At 40.1% G+C, this 13,590-nt stretch overlaps 1 long non-coding RNA gene across 1 annotated transcript in view; it reads left to right on the forward strand.

Moving 5' to 3' along the window:
- Nucleotides 1–10,165: 10,165 nt before the first annotated feature.
- The window catches only part of LOC141134416 (uncharacterized), a 55,624-nt gene continuing 52,199 nt past the window's right edge, over nt 10,166–13,590 (forward strand). The window contains exon 1 of the long non-coding RNA XR_012243139.1: nt 10,166–12,297. This is a non-coding gene — a long non-coding RNA (uncharacterized lncRNA). The remainder of the gene's footprint in view (nt 12,298–13,590) is intronic.

The following is a 13,590-nucleotide window of genomic DNA, read 5'->3' on the forward strand; positions in this document are numbered from 1 at the left end:
CACCCCCCCCCAAAAAAAAAATACAGTTTACTATGCTTCATTTATGAATGAACACAGTGAGTGATCAGTACCAATCACTCATTGTGTTTTTTTCAGGAATGGAAGGGTCTGGTAAATGTGACATACAGTTGTGTGAAAAAGTATTTGCCCCCTTTCTAATTTTTAATTTTTTTGCATATTTGTCACACTTAAATGACTCAGATCATCAAACAAATGTTATTATTACACAAAGATAACCTGAGTAAATACAAAATGCAGTTTTTAAATGATGGTTTAATTTATTAAGGCAAAAAAGCTATCGAAACCTGCCTTTATGTGAAAAAGTAAATGCCTCCTAAACCTAATAACTGGTTGTGCCACCCTTGGCGGCAACAACTGCAATCAAGCATTTGAAATAACTGGCAATGAGTCTTTCACATTGCTGTGGAGCAATTTTGGCCCACTCTTCTTTGCAGAATTGTTTTAATGCAGCCACATTGGAGGGTTTTCCAGCATGAACGGCCCTTGTAAGGTGATGATACAGCATCTCAATTGGATTTAACTGAGCCTTTGACTAGGCCACTCCAAAACCAAAATTTTGTTTTGTTTGAACCATTTGGAGGTGGACTTGCTGTTGTGTTTCGAATCATTGTCTTGCTGCATAACCCAAGTGCACTTGAGCTTGAGGTCACGAACTGATGGCCAGAAATTCTCCTTGAGGGTTTTCTGGTAGAGCTCAGAATTCATGGTTCCATCAATTATGGTATGGATATGGACCATCACGCTACCACCACCATGTTTGACTGTTGGTATGATGTTATTGTTATGAAATGCTGTATTAGTTTTATGCCAGATGTAACGGGACGCACACCTTCTTAAAAGTAAAATTTTTATCTCATCAGTCCACAGAATATTTGCCTAAAAGTCTTGGGGATAATCAAGATGTTTTTTGGTAAATGTGAGATGAGCCTTTGTGTTCTTTTTGGCCAGCAGTGGCTTTGGCCTTGGAACTCTCCCATGGATGCCATTTTTGCCCAGTCTCTTTCTTATTGTTGAATCATGAACACTGATCTTACCTGAGGCAAGTGAGGCCTGCAGTTCTTTAGACATTGTTCTGGGTTCTTGTATGACCTCCTGGATGAGTCGTCGTCAATATTTGTAGGCCGGCCACTCCTGGGAATGTTCACCACTGTTCCAAGTTATTTCCATTTGTGAATAATGGCTCTCCCCGTGGTTCACTGGAGTTCCAAAGCCTAAAGGATGGCTTTGAAACCGTTCCTAGACAGATACATGTACATTACTTTGTTTCTAATCTGTTCTTGAATTTTTTTAGATTGTGGCACAATGTGTGGCTTTTTGTGATCCGTTAGCGTGCTTCACTTTGTCAGACAGCTTCTATTTATGTGATTTCTTGATTCAACAGGTCTGTCAGTAATCAGGCCTGAGTGTGGCAAGTTTAATTTAAAGCGGTTGTATACCCGCAAAATGTTTTATTTTTTTTTTACCCCTGTAAAGCAAAAGGCATAATGAGCTAGTATGCACCGCATACTAGCTCATTATGAAATACTTACCTTAGAACGAGGCGTCGGTATCTTACCTGGTCCACGCCGAGGGAGCTGTCATGTTGCCTCGGCGTGTCTTCCGGGTATCGCGGTTCCAGCGCTGTGAGTGGCTGGAGCCGCAATGTCTTACCCGGCACGGTCCGGCAGTTGCCGGGCCTTCAGCTGAGAATCCCCTGTGCGCATGCGCCGCTGCAGTCAGCGGCTCATAGCGAGGGGAATATCTCCTAAACCGTACAGGTTGAGGAGATATCTTTTTTACCTACAGGTAAGCCTTATTATAGGCTTACCTGTAGGTAAAAGTTACAAAAAACACTATACAACCACTTTAACTCGCTTTCCAAAAAGTTAATTTATGATTCAGCTTAGGAGGGGGTAATTACTTTTTCACATAGGGCCAGGCAGGTTTGAACAGCTTTTTTCCTTTAATAAATGAAATAATAATTTAAAAACTGCATCTTGGATTTACTCAGGTTATCGTTGTGTAATATTAACATTTGTTTGATGATCTGAGTCATTTAAGTGTGGGAAATATCCAAGAAAATAAAAAATCAGGAAGTGGGTAAGTACTTTTTCAGACAACTATTTACGAGACCCTTCCCCCACTCTTCATCGCTAAGGATCCTATTGTGTGCTTGCAACTGCAGATGAGGGAATTGACTTTGCCACCCGGTAGCCTATTTAAATCAGTGCAAAGCTCAAGATCATTACTAAGTAGTAGTCAGCTCCTGTGACCAGACTCTGCTACTTCTGTGTTCTACCCGCTTTGCCCTCTTACATCGCTTGATCTTGATTACCTGACCTCTGACTTGTTACTTGACTCTGAAACCTGCTTATCATATTGGCTCATCTCATGTTATACTGACCCCAGCCTGGCTCCTGTTTACCCTCTGAATCTGCACCTCCGCTGCCCGACTGTTGCCAACCTCTACTCTTCTGACCACAGTTCTGTCTTCTGCATTTTCAAGCCCTGTGATGACATCCAACACAAGTTCCTGCTCTTGTTCAACTTTAATTTGTTAGTCAAGTCCAGTGGTTGTAAAGACAGAAGGTTTTTTTTATCTTAATGCATTCTATGCATGACCCGAGAAGCTCTGTGCAAAACCACTACATAGAGGAGGTTAGTATAACATGTCTGTTATTTTAAACAAAAAAACAATGAGACTTTAGTATTACTCAACAAGTGAAAATAAAGAAAACTTAAAAGAGGAGTATGGGAATCATTTTTTTTTTTTAATCATACTTACCTAGGTGGATGCAGCATTGGTCCAATGCTGCTACTGTCCCCCTCCAGCTCTAAGGGCTAGTTTACACTTGTTTCAAAACAAGGCTTCGGACAGGCTTTGTTAAAGCTCTCTGAATGCCAGTCAAAGCTCCTGTTGCTAAATTAAATGGTTAGCTTACAGCCCTGCTTACACCTTGCTTTTGCTTGGTGCTTCGATGAGGCTTCGATGAGACTTTGGTGGGGCTTCAATTAGACTTTTGGTGAGGCTTTGTGTGGCTTCGATGAAGCTTCAGTGGGGCTTCGATGAGGCTTTGGTGAGGCTTTGTGTGGCTTCGATGAGGCTTCAATGAGGCTTTGGTGGGGCTTCGATGAGGCTTTGGTGAGGCTTTGTGTGGCTTCAGTGGTGCTTCAAGCGAGCTTTGCAATAGACTTCTATGGAGGCTTTGAAGACGCTTTGAAGCACAACTAAAGTGACATGGGGTATCATTTTTGAAGCAAAGCCGAAGCAAAAACAAACCAAAAGCAAGGTGCACTCCCATCCATATGTCCGGCCCCTTTCAGGACACCGGCGCATGGATTCCAATGTAGGGGGACTGTTTTTTTGAAGCATCAATAAGAGCCAGAGGCTCTAAAAGGCTTCAATATAGGGTGGGCTCGGGTCGCAGAGAGTATGCTCCAATCCCACCCAGGTGTTACAACAGCGAATGAATATTCGCTGTTGTAACACTGATCCCCCTCCCGGCCCAACAGGAAGCCGGTTTTGACACCAGTCACCCGATTGGCTGAAAGTACAGGCGATCCTATTGGACGCCTAGGAGGAGGAAGGGAGGATCTGGAAGCCGCCATGAAGGAGAGGACACTCTCCTCTGCCTGTCACCTGCCGCCACCCATGGGGTAAGTGATCGGCAAACAAGCGAGGGGGGGTGGGTGCCGCTCGAGGGGGGGTGGTTGTTTACTGCTCCCCCGCCAAAAAAAACCCCACTAGCCACCACTGCTAGCAATTAATGTGTGTTGAAGCCGAAGCAAGTGTAAATGAGCCCTAACACTGAGAACTGAGTGATCAAACACCGCTGATTGCTCAGCTCTCACAGATTCCTGAGCAGAGAGTTGGTGGCTGTCAGTCAGTGCGGGAGGGATTCTTCCCCCATCAACACAGTCAGGTTTGATGGGGTAATCGAGCAATTTATTTTCTTCCATCCATGGTGGAAGATAAGAACCGTGCATAAACTATGGGCTGCCTAAGGCACAAGCTAAAAATCTTTTGGCGACTTTACAAAAGCCACTGGGCACCAATATCAGTGCCGAGTGTGTACCTGCTCCCTAATGCATGTTCAACATTTGCCTTCTGCACAGAGGTAAGAGCAGTGTAACAAGTCCATGCATAATACATCCACACTGGTTTCCTTCTACTGACAAAAAAACTGATCTTCCTTACATCTCCAATCCTTTCACTCATACCGCAATATGACAACTAATAGGAGAATCCGACTGATTGCTAAGGGCAACAAAAAAAAGTTTATTCTTCGGCCATTATTGAATATGAAGCTCTGAGTGGTCTAGAAATCGGTTTAACGCATTTCCGCAGCAACGTGCGGAAGGTCTGTTTCTATTTTCATCTGCTGACGGAACATATGTTTGATGAGAAAGCTCTGAGCAAGGAAACATGTGAAATTTGTGATAGGAAATGAACGATACAATGTATCTGATCAGAATTAACTGAGAAAACTTAAAGGCTTTGAGCCCTCTTCTCTTGACTTTTCTCCATTCTCTCTATTCACCTTCTGTTCTCTTATTAAAAGAGCTCAAACATTCTTTACTGTACTAAAATATTTGGGACTATTTCACAGCATAAATTATAAATGTGATAGAAAATGGAACTGTCGACCAACACAGAGCATTAAACTACCTCCATTTAATAAAAAAAAAAAGAAAAAAAAAACTCTTCTTAAATAAAAGGAAAATACTCTTCCTTTCATTACTTCTATGCAGTTTCATATATTTGCTGTTCTTTTTTACTTCTCATCCTGTCAATAATTACTAAATTAGTACGGCAAGCATACAATTTCATCCCAGGAGTTATTACTGGAAAGTTAAACATTGAAGGCTGATAGAAAAGATGGGGCTCTATCTCTGTATTTTAATGGACTGTGTGCAATAGGAGATTAAAAATATTTAAAGCACAGAAAAATGGAAGAACAGAAGTATATTTGCATTGAATTTAATCTGTTTAATTATATCACTCTCAGAAATGGTGAAATAGCATTTTGTTAAAATCAAAAGATAATATAAAATCAGATAATACTAGTATACAGTATATATTATTTGATCATTTAGGATACATTAAACTATATATTAAAACCTATATCTATAACTATAGATATCTCTATATATCTATAGAGATATCTATAGATATATAGAGATATTAAAAGATATATAAATATATCTATAGATATCTATATACAGTGCCTTGCAAAAGTATTCACCCCCTTGGCTTTTTACCTGATTTGTTACATTACAGCCTTTAGTTCAATGTTTTTTTTAATCTGAATTATATGTGATGGATCAGAACACAATATTCTAAGTTGGTGAAGTAAAATTAGAAAAATATATACATAAAACTATTTTTCAGAAATTAAAAAACTGATAATTGGCATGTGTGCATGTATTCACTCCCTTTGTTATGAAGCTCATAAAAAGCTCCGGTGCAACCAATTACCTTCAGAAGTCACATAATTAGTGAAATGATGTCCACCTGTGTGCAATCTAAGTGTCACATGATCTGTCATTACATATACACACCTTTTTGAAAGGCCCCAGAGGCTGCAACACCTAAGCAAGAGACACCACTAACCAAACACTGCCATGAAGACCAAGGAACTCTCCAAACAAGTAAGGGACAATGTTGTTGAGAAGTACAAGTCAGGGTTAGGTTATAAAAAAATATCCAAATCTTTGATGATCCCTAGGAACACCATCAAATCTATCATAACCAACTGGAAAGAACATGGCACAAGAGCAAACCCGCCAAGAGACGGCCGCACACCAAATCTCACGGACCGGGCAAGGAGGGCATTAATCAGAGAGGCAGCACAGAGACCTAAGGTAACCCTGGAGGAGCTGCAGAGTTCCACAGCAGAGACTGGAGTATATGTACATAGGACGACAATAAGCCGTACGCTCCATAGAGTTGGGCTTTATGGCAGAGTGGCCAGAAGAAAGCCATTACTTTCAGCAAAAAACAAAATGGCACGTTTTGAGTTTGCGAAAAGGCATGTGGGAGACTCCCAAAATGTATGGAGGAAGGTGCTCTGGTCTGATGAGAACTTTTTGGCCATCACAGAAAACGCTATGTCTGGCGCAAACCCAACACATCACATCACCCAAAGAACACCATCCACACTGTGAAACATGGTGGTGGCAGCATCATGCTGTGGGGATGTTTTTCAGCAGTGGGGACTGGGAAACTGGTCAGAGTTAAGGGAAAGATGGATGGTGCTAAATGCAGGGATATTCTTGAGCAAAACCTGTAGCACTCTGTGTGTGATTTAAGGATAGGACGGAGGTTCATCTTCCAGCAAGACAATGACCCCAAACACACTGCTAAAGCAACACTTGAGTGGTTTAAGGGGAAACATGTAAATGTGTTGGAATGGCCTAGTCAAAGCCCAGACCTCAATCCAATAGAAAATCTGTGGTCAGACTTAAAGATTGCTGTTCACAAGAGCAAACCATCCAACTTGAAGGAGCTGGAGCAGTTTTGCAAGGAGGAATGGGCAAAAATCCCAGTGGTAAGATGTGGCAAGATCATAGAGACTTATCCAAAGCGACTTGGAGCTGTGATAGCCGCAAAAGGTGGCTCTACAAAGTATTGACTTTAGAGGGGTGAATAGTTATGCACATTGACTTTTTCTGTTATTTTGTGCTATTTGTTGTTTGCTTCACAAAAAAAAAAAAAAAAAAATCTTCAAAAGTTGTGGACAAGTTCTGTAAATTAAATGATGCAAATCCTCAAACAATCCATGTTAATTCCAGGTTGTGAGGCAACAAAACACGAAAATGCCAAGGGGGGTGAATACTTTTGCAGGGCACTGTATATATCTATAGATATCTATAGCTAGCCAAGTGATCTATCTATCTATCTATCTATCTATCTATCTATCTATCTATCTATCTAGATATCTAGATATATCTATATATAAATGTAGATATATATTTTTAGGTTTTAATGAATTTTAACTTGTCTTGTAGGTAATAATAATCAAAATGTTTTTGGATAATAACTTTACATTCATATACAAATTTTGCTTAAATATGTACTTTCTCAAGTATGATCTATTTTAGTCTAGAGCTGGATCATTGTAACTATATAACTAAATAAAATATCCAGTTCTTTTTTAGTCCTGCTTTAGCCCAAGGTTCACACTGCTGCGACTTTGCATGCAACTAAAGGCAAATAGACTGTGCACTTTGCAAGAGCAGTTGCTCCAGAGCTTAGTAAATGAGGGGAAGCTCTACTGACTTTCATCATCCAATCATTTGCAAGCAAAAATGCTGTTTTTTTTTCTGGAGCAACTTTTTCCTTGCATGTGATTGGGTTTTCTTTGCAAAGGGATTCTTTATCTCATTTACTAAGCTCTGGAGCAACTGCACTTGCAGAAGGCAATTGCACTTTGCAAAGTGCACAGTCTATTTGCCTTTAGTAAATCAACCTCATAGAGTCACATGACAACTGAAAAAACATTTTTTTAATTGCAGTCATTCCAATCAATGCAACTCAAGTCGCAGCGACTTTTAACCACTTAAGCTCCTGAAGGTTTTACCCCCCTCATGACCAGGTCATTTTTTGCTATTATGCATTGAGCTAACTGGTAATTGCAAGGTCATGCAATGCTGTATACAAACAAAATGCACATAATTTTTTTTCACACATACTGTATAGAGCTTTCTTTGTGTGGTATTTGATTATCACTGGGTTTTTTATTTTTTTGCGATATAAACAAAAAAAAAAAAAAAAAGAAAGAACATTTGGGAAAAAACAACAACTTTTTTCTACTTTCTGTTATAATACAACAAATCCAATAAAAAAAAAAAAAAAAATCAATTTAAGCCAAAATGTATTCTACCACGTCTTTGGTAAAAAAAAAATAAAATAGCGTATATAGATTGGTTTGCGTGAAAGTTATATCATCTACAAACTATGAGATACATACCGGATTTTTTGGTTTATTTATTTATTTAGTTTATACTAGTAATGGTGGTGATCAGTGACTTATAATGGGTCTGCGATAGTACGGCAGGCAATCTGACACTAACTTCCCCAGCCCCTTACTGTTTAAGATCCACCCATTCATCTGTAAACTCCACCCCTTCATCTTTAGGCTCCACCTCTTCAGAGGTATGGGAGAGAGAGAGCAAGAGGGTGAGAGAGACAAGGTGTGAGAGAGGGGAGAGTGAGAGAGAGAGCGGGGATAGAAGGGGAGGGAGAGAGCGGGGAGAGAGGGGTGAGATAGAACGGGGGTATGAGAGAGAGGGGGGTGAGAGAGAGGGGGGTGAGAGAAAGAATGGGCATGAGAGAAAGCGGGTGGTTAAAGAGAGGGAGGGTTAGAGAGAGAGAGAGTGGGAGGTTAGACAGGGGTGAGAAAGAGAGATGGGGGTTAGAGAAAGAGATGTGAATGAGAGAGAGGAGGGTGAGAGAGAGAAGGGGGATGAGAGAGAGCAGGGGTGAGAGAGAAAAGGGGTATAAAAGGGGGGGTAGGAGAGAGAGAGGAGGGGTGAGAGGGGAGGAGGGGGGGTGAGGGATGGGAAGGTGGACCAGCCTCTGAAAAGTTGGCTTTGATCAGTAATCCTGAAGAACTCACCATCTGCCCTTATACCCCTAGTAGCTAACAAGAACAGCTACTCGCAGTACTGTGATGAGTAGCTGCTTGTATTATGAAAAATGTGCCGCCCCCTCCCTTAAACATGCTCCACCCCGCAACCCATGTCTTGCCCCTCTCCACATATACACGGCTTACACTATAAGAGATGACACAGGGAGGCATGATCCCGCTGCTCACACTGCTCGCTCTCAGGGAACCAACCCAGGGGCAGAAAGGTGTAAATTCTGCCCAAAACTGTGTCAAATGCCAAGCAGCAGTGGAGCTGGCACCACCCCCTCTCTCCAGGCAACCTCCTATATGCAATAGATAGATTCATGCATGGCTGCCGTGCATCCGGCCCCTTTCAGGACGCCGGGTGCATTAATTACAGCGGCCAGGGTATTTTTTTTTTTGAAGCACCTGATTAGAGCCAGAGGCTCTAATAGGCTTCATAATAGGGTGGGCTCTGGATGCAGAGAGTGCGGAGCCCACCCAGGTGTGTTGCAACAGCGAATTAATGTTCACTGTTGCAACACTGATCCTCCTCCCGGCCAATCGGGAAATGGGTCTGATACCCGTCACCCGATTGGCTGAAAGGACAGGCGATTCTATTGGATGCCTAGGAGGGGTTGCTTGCTGCCCCCTCAAACAAAAAGCCGCCAGCAGTCACTGGGATGCACTGTACGCTTATTGGATTTTTTTTGTTTTGTTTTTTTACCAAAAACATGTAGTAGAATACATATTGGTCCACATTTATGAAGAAATTCGATTTTTTAAATGTTTTTATTGGATATGTTTTATAAGAAGAAAGTAAAAAGTATATATATATATATATATATATATATATATATATATACATATATATATACATATATACATATATATATATACATATATATATATACATATATATATATATATATATATACATATATATATATACATATATATATATATATATATATATATATATATATTATACTTATACTTATACTTATATATATATGTAGCACTAACTCTCTGCGGAGCTGCTGGTTTAAGCGGGCTTCTTACCTTCACTCTCCTTCCCTCTGTTTTACCGTCACCGGATCTAGGGTTCCGTTGAGTTTACCTCTGGACGATACACGCACCAACACTTGAATACGTTTTCAATGCTTTATTAAACGATTTACTAAGGAAGTAGCAAGAAAGAGGCAGAAGGGAAACTGCAGAAGAAACTCAAATATCTTCTTGTAAGGTTCTTGACAAATGTCTTGGTAGAATTTGGATATTACAATAGAATGCACTCCCCTCGTGGGACACACTCTTTGCCCGCCTGGATAGGCTTCTCTCACTTGCCTAGCAGCCGGTACGTAGCACGAACAAAAGTCTCTGCCACAGGATGTATCGGTTTTTCTGCGATGAACGTCAGTCACAGTGCTTGAACCTTTAAGCCAACCCGGCAACACTATGCTGTATAGTTACTTTTAGGATACGTCCTCCAACCGAGTCACCAGGCCCCTCTCCAGACCAGCACTCTGCATGATCCTTCCATGACGGGTCCTCTCCTGGGATCTCCTCGGTTGTCCAGCTTCTTCCCTTCTGGATAGACAGCTCAAGACCATTCCTCGGCTGCGGTGGTAGGGCCTAGACAAGCTTCTGGGCCCACCCCTGTGCCGCAACGGCGTGGGCCTCCGGAACGGGGGACCACGAGATAGCTCTCTAACGCATACCTGTCGGCAAGGAGGGCCAGCAGGTGGCTGTAAAACGAACCCCCTAATATGGCGTCTGTCCCATAAATACCCTCGCCCAGAATGCAACTCGGAGGACCACCTCCACCGAGTTGTCTCCGGGACAGAAGAGCATCCATACGCTTCGACACGTTGCCTTTCCAACACTGACCAGTGATAACAGCGACACCCACCGGTCAGTCCGAAAGCACACACAACGTCAGTCAAGCTGGAACAGAGGCAAACCTAACCTTCCTAACGAACAAGTTACTAAATTTACCTAACATATGGTAGATCGCAAATCTACCAGCGCTACATATATATATATATATATATATATTCAGAATTGTTGCTCTTTTTTTGTTTTTAGCACAAAAAATAAAAAACGCAGAGGTGATCAAACACCACCAAAAGAACCCTCCAATTGTGGGGAAAAAAGGACATTAATTCTATTTCGGTACAGCGTTGCATGACCGCGCAATTGTCAGTTAAAGTAACGCAGTGCCATATTGCATTTTTTTAAAAAGACAGTGTAAAAAAAAAAAAAAAAAAAAAGTAAAACAAACAATAAAAAAAAAAAAAAAAAAATTAAAGTACCCCTGTGCTCACGTGCAGAAGTGAACGCATACTTAGGTCGCGCCCACATATGTAAACAACATTTAAACCACACAGGTGAGGTATCGCCGCGATCATTAGAGTAAGAGCAATAATTCTAACTCAGAAGTGGTAACCTGTAGAAATTTTTTTTTGTTTGTTTGTAGTACAAAAAATAAAAAACGTAGAGGTGATCAAATACCACCAAAAGAATCCTCCAATTGTGGGGAAAAAAAGGACATTGATTCTATTTGGGTACAGCGTTGCATGACTGTGCAATTGTCAGTTAAAATAACGCAGTGCCGTATCGTATCTTTTTTTTTTTAAACGACAGTGTAAAAAAAAAAAAAAAAGTAGAACAAACAATGAAAAAATAAAGTGCCCCCGTCCCCGTGTGCTCACGTGCAGAAGTGAACGCATACGTAAGTCGCACCCACATATTTAAACAACGTTTAAACCACACATGTGAGGTATCGCCGCGATCCTTAGAGCGAGAGCAATAATTCTAGCAAAAGACCTCCTCTGTAACTCAAAACTGGTAACCTGCAGAAATTTTTTATTTTTTTATTTGTAGTACAACAAATAAAAAACGCAGAGGTGATCAAATACCACCAAAAGAATCCCCCAATTGTGGGGAAAAAAGGACGTCAATTCTATTAGGGTACAGTATTGCATGACTGTGCAATTGTCAGTTAAAGTAACGCAGTGCTGTATCACAATTTTTTTTTAAAAAGACATTGTAAAAAAAAAAAAAAAAAAAAAAGGAAAACACAACAATAAAAATAAACCGCGCAATTGTCAGTTAAAGTAACGCAGTGCCATATTGCAAATTGTTTTTAAAAAGACAGTGTAAAAAAAAAGAAGAAAAAAAGAAAAAAAAAAAGGAAAACACAATAATAAAAATAAGCCACGCAATTGTCAGTTAAAATAACACAGTCCCCTATCGCAAAAAATGGCCTGGTCATGAAGGGGGGGGGGGTAAATCTTCCCGAGGGCAAGAGTTTAAAGCAAAAGATTGGGATTCAAGGACAGCCTCATTATTTTGTCCCCACACTATCATTACAAAAAAAAAAAAAATGATAGGAAAGTGAAACCGTCTTTTTCTATCATTCTTTGGAAAGTTAGAAAAGAGACATCAATGGTAACACAAGGAAGGATAGGAAGACACGAGGATTAGTAGTTTGTAAGCACTTGTGCTTGTGGGGAAGAAAAATCTCGCTCTTCATTGAAGAGTTTTTTTTTTTTTTTTAATTCTCTTTCACAGACTTGTCTGCTCATGAACAGGGAGCCCTGGGATTCGGATCTGACCGTGCTGATCCCCCCACATCAAACTGCGGCTCGTATGAGACGGAGTCAGGGAAGAGGCATGTCAGGTAACATTTTATTGCAGGTGTGTGATGTCAGTTGTACGGATTCCTGAGGCATCTAAACTGACACGGTCAGGCTTCTTTTGATTAAAAATGTCTAATAACCTCTCAAGAAAGACAAGAAACAAACCACGAAGGTTGTTAAAAAAAGTTTGCAGTGGGAATTTGATTGCCAACTTCAAGTATATATATATATATATATATATCATGTGAATTTACATTACCTATCTAAAGAGAGGGGTTAGCATTGTATCGGGTAGATGTAGAACCCTGTGGGTAGGTACAGTAGGTGGATGTTAGCCTGAAGTACTAGAACTAGGTTAGAGATTAAAGTAGAACTCTGCAGTGTGTTATATAAATATGCACCAACATTTCTAAATTATTGTAACTATTTCAATTATTATTAACTAAAGTAAACGACAATTTGTTTTGTTACCTAATAATTTTCAATAGTATTATTATTATTATTAATATTTATTATTTATTATTATGTATTATTATTAATATTATTATTGTTTAAAAAAAAAAAAAGAATGTCTATATTTACAGAACCGGGTCACTATTGCAGTGTTTCTCAACTCCAGTCCTCAAGGCGCCCCAACAGGTCATGTTTTCAGGATTTCCCTCAGATGAAACAACTGTGGTAATTACTAAGGCAGTGAAACTGATCAAATCACCTCTGCAAAATATCGGAAAGCCTGCAAACATGACCTGTTGGGGCGCCTTGAGGACTGGAGTTGAGAAATTCTGCTCTATTGCAGTGGTAACCCCGTCTCCAAAATGTATAGTTTTTGTTGTTCTCTTCATCCTAGCGGATTGAAACTAGAGGGCTTGCCTGTCTATAATGTTCTATCAATTTTAACCACTTGCCAACCAGGCCAATTCTGATATTTCTCTCCTACATGTAAAAATCATAATTTTTTTTTTTGCTAGAAAATTACATAGAACCCCCAAACATTATATATGTTTTTTTTTTTTTTAGCAAAGACCCTAGAGAATACAATAGCTGTTATTACAACTTTTTATCTCGCACAGTATTTGCGCAGCAATTTTTCAAACGCGTTTTTTTTTTTGGAAAAAAAAAAAAAACAGTTTTGTGCTTTAAAAAAAAAAAAAAAAAAACAGTAAAGTGAGTCCATTTTTTTTTTTTTGCATAATGTGAAAGATGAAGTTACGCCGAGTAAATAGATACCTAACATGTCACACTTCAAAACTGCACACGCTCGTCGAATGGCGCCAAGCTTCGGTACTTAAAAATCTCCATAGGCGACGTTTAAAATTTTTTACAGGTTACATGTT

This window comes from Aquarana catesbeiana, linkage group LG03, assembly GCF_042186555.1.
Source record: "Aquarana catesbeiana isolate 2022-GZ linkage group LG03, ASM4218655v1, whole genome shotgun sequence".
Taxonomy (NCBI): Eukaryota; Metazoa; Chordata; class Amphibia; order Anura; family Ranidae; genus Aquarana; species Aquarana catesbeiana.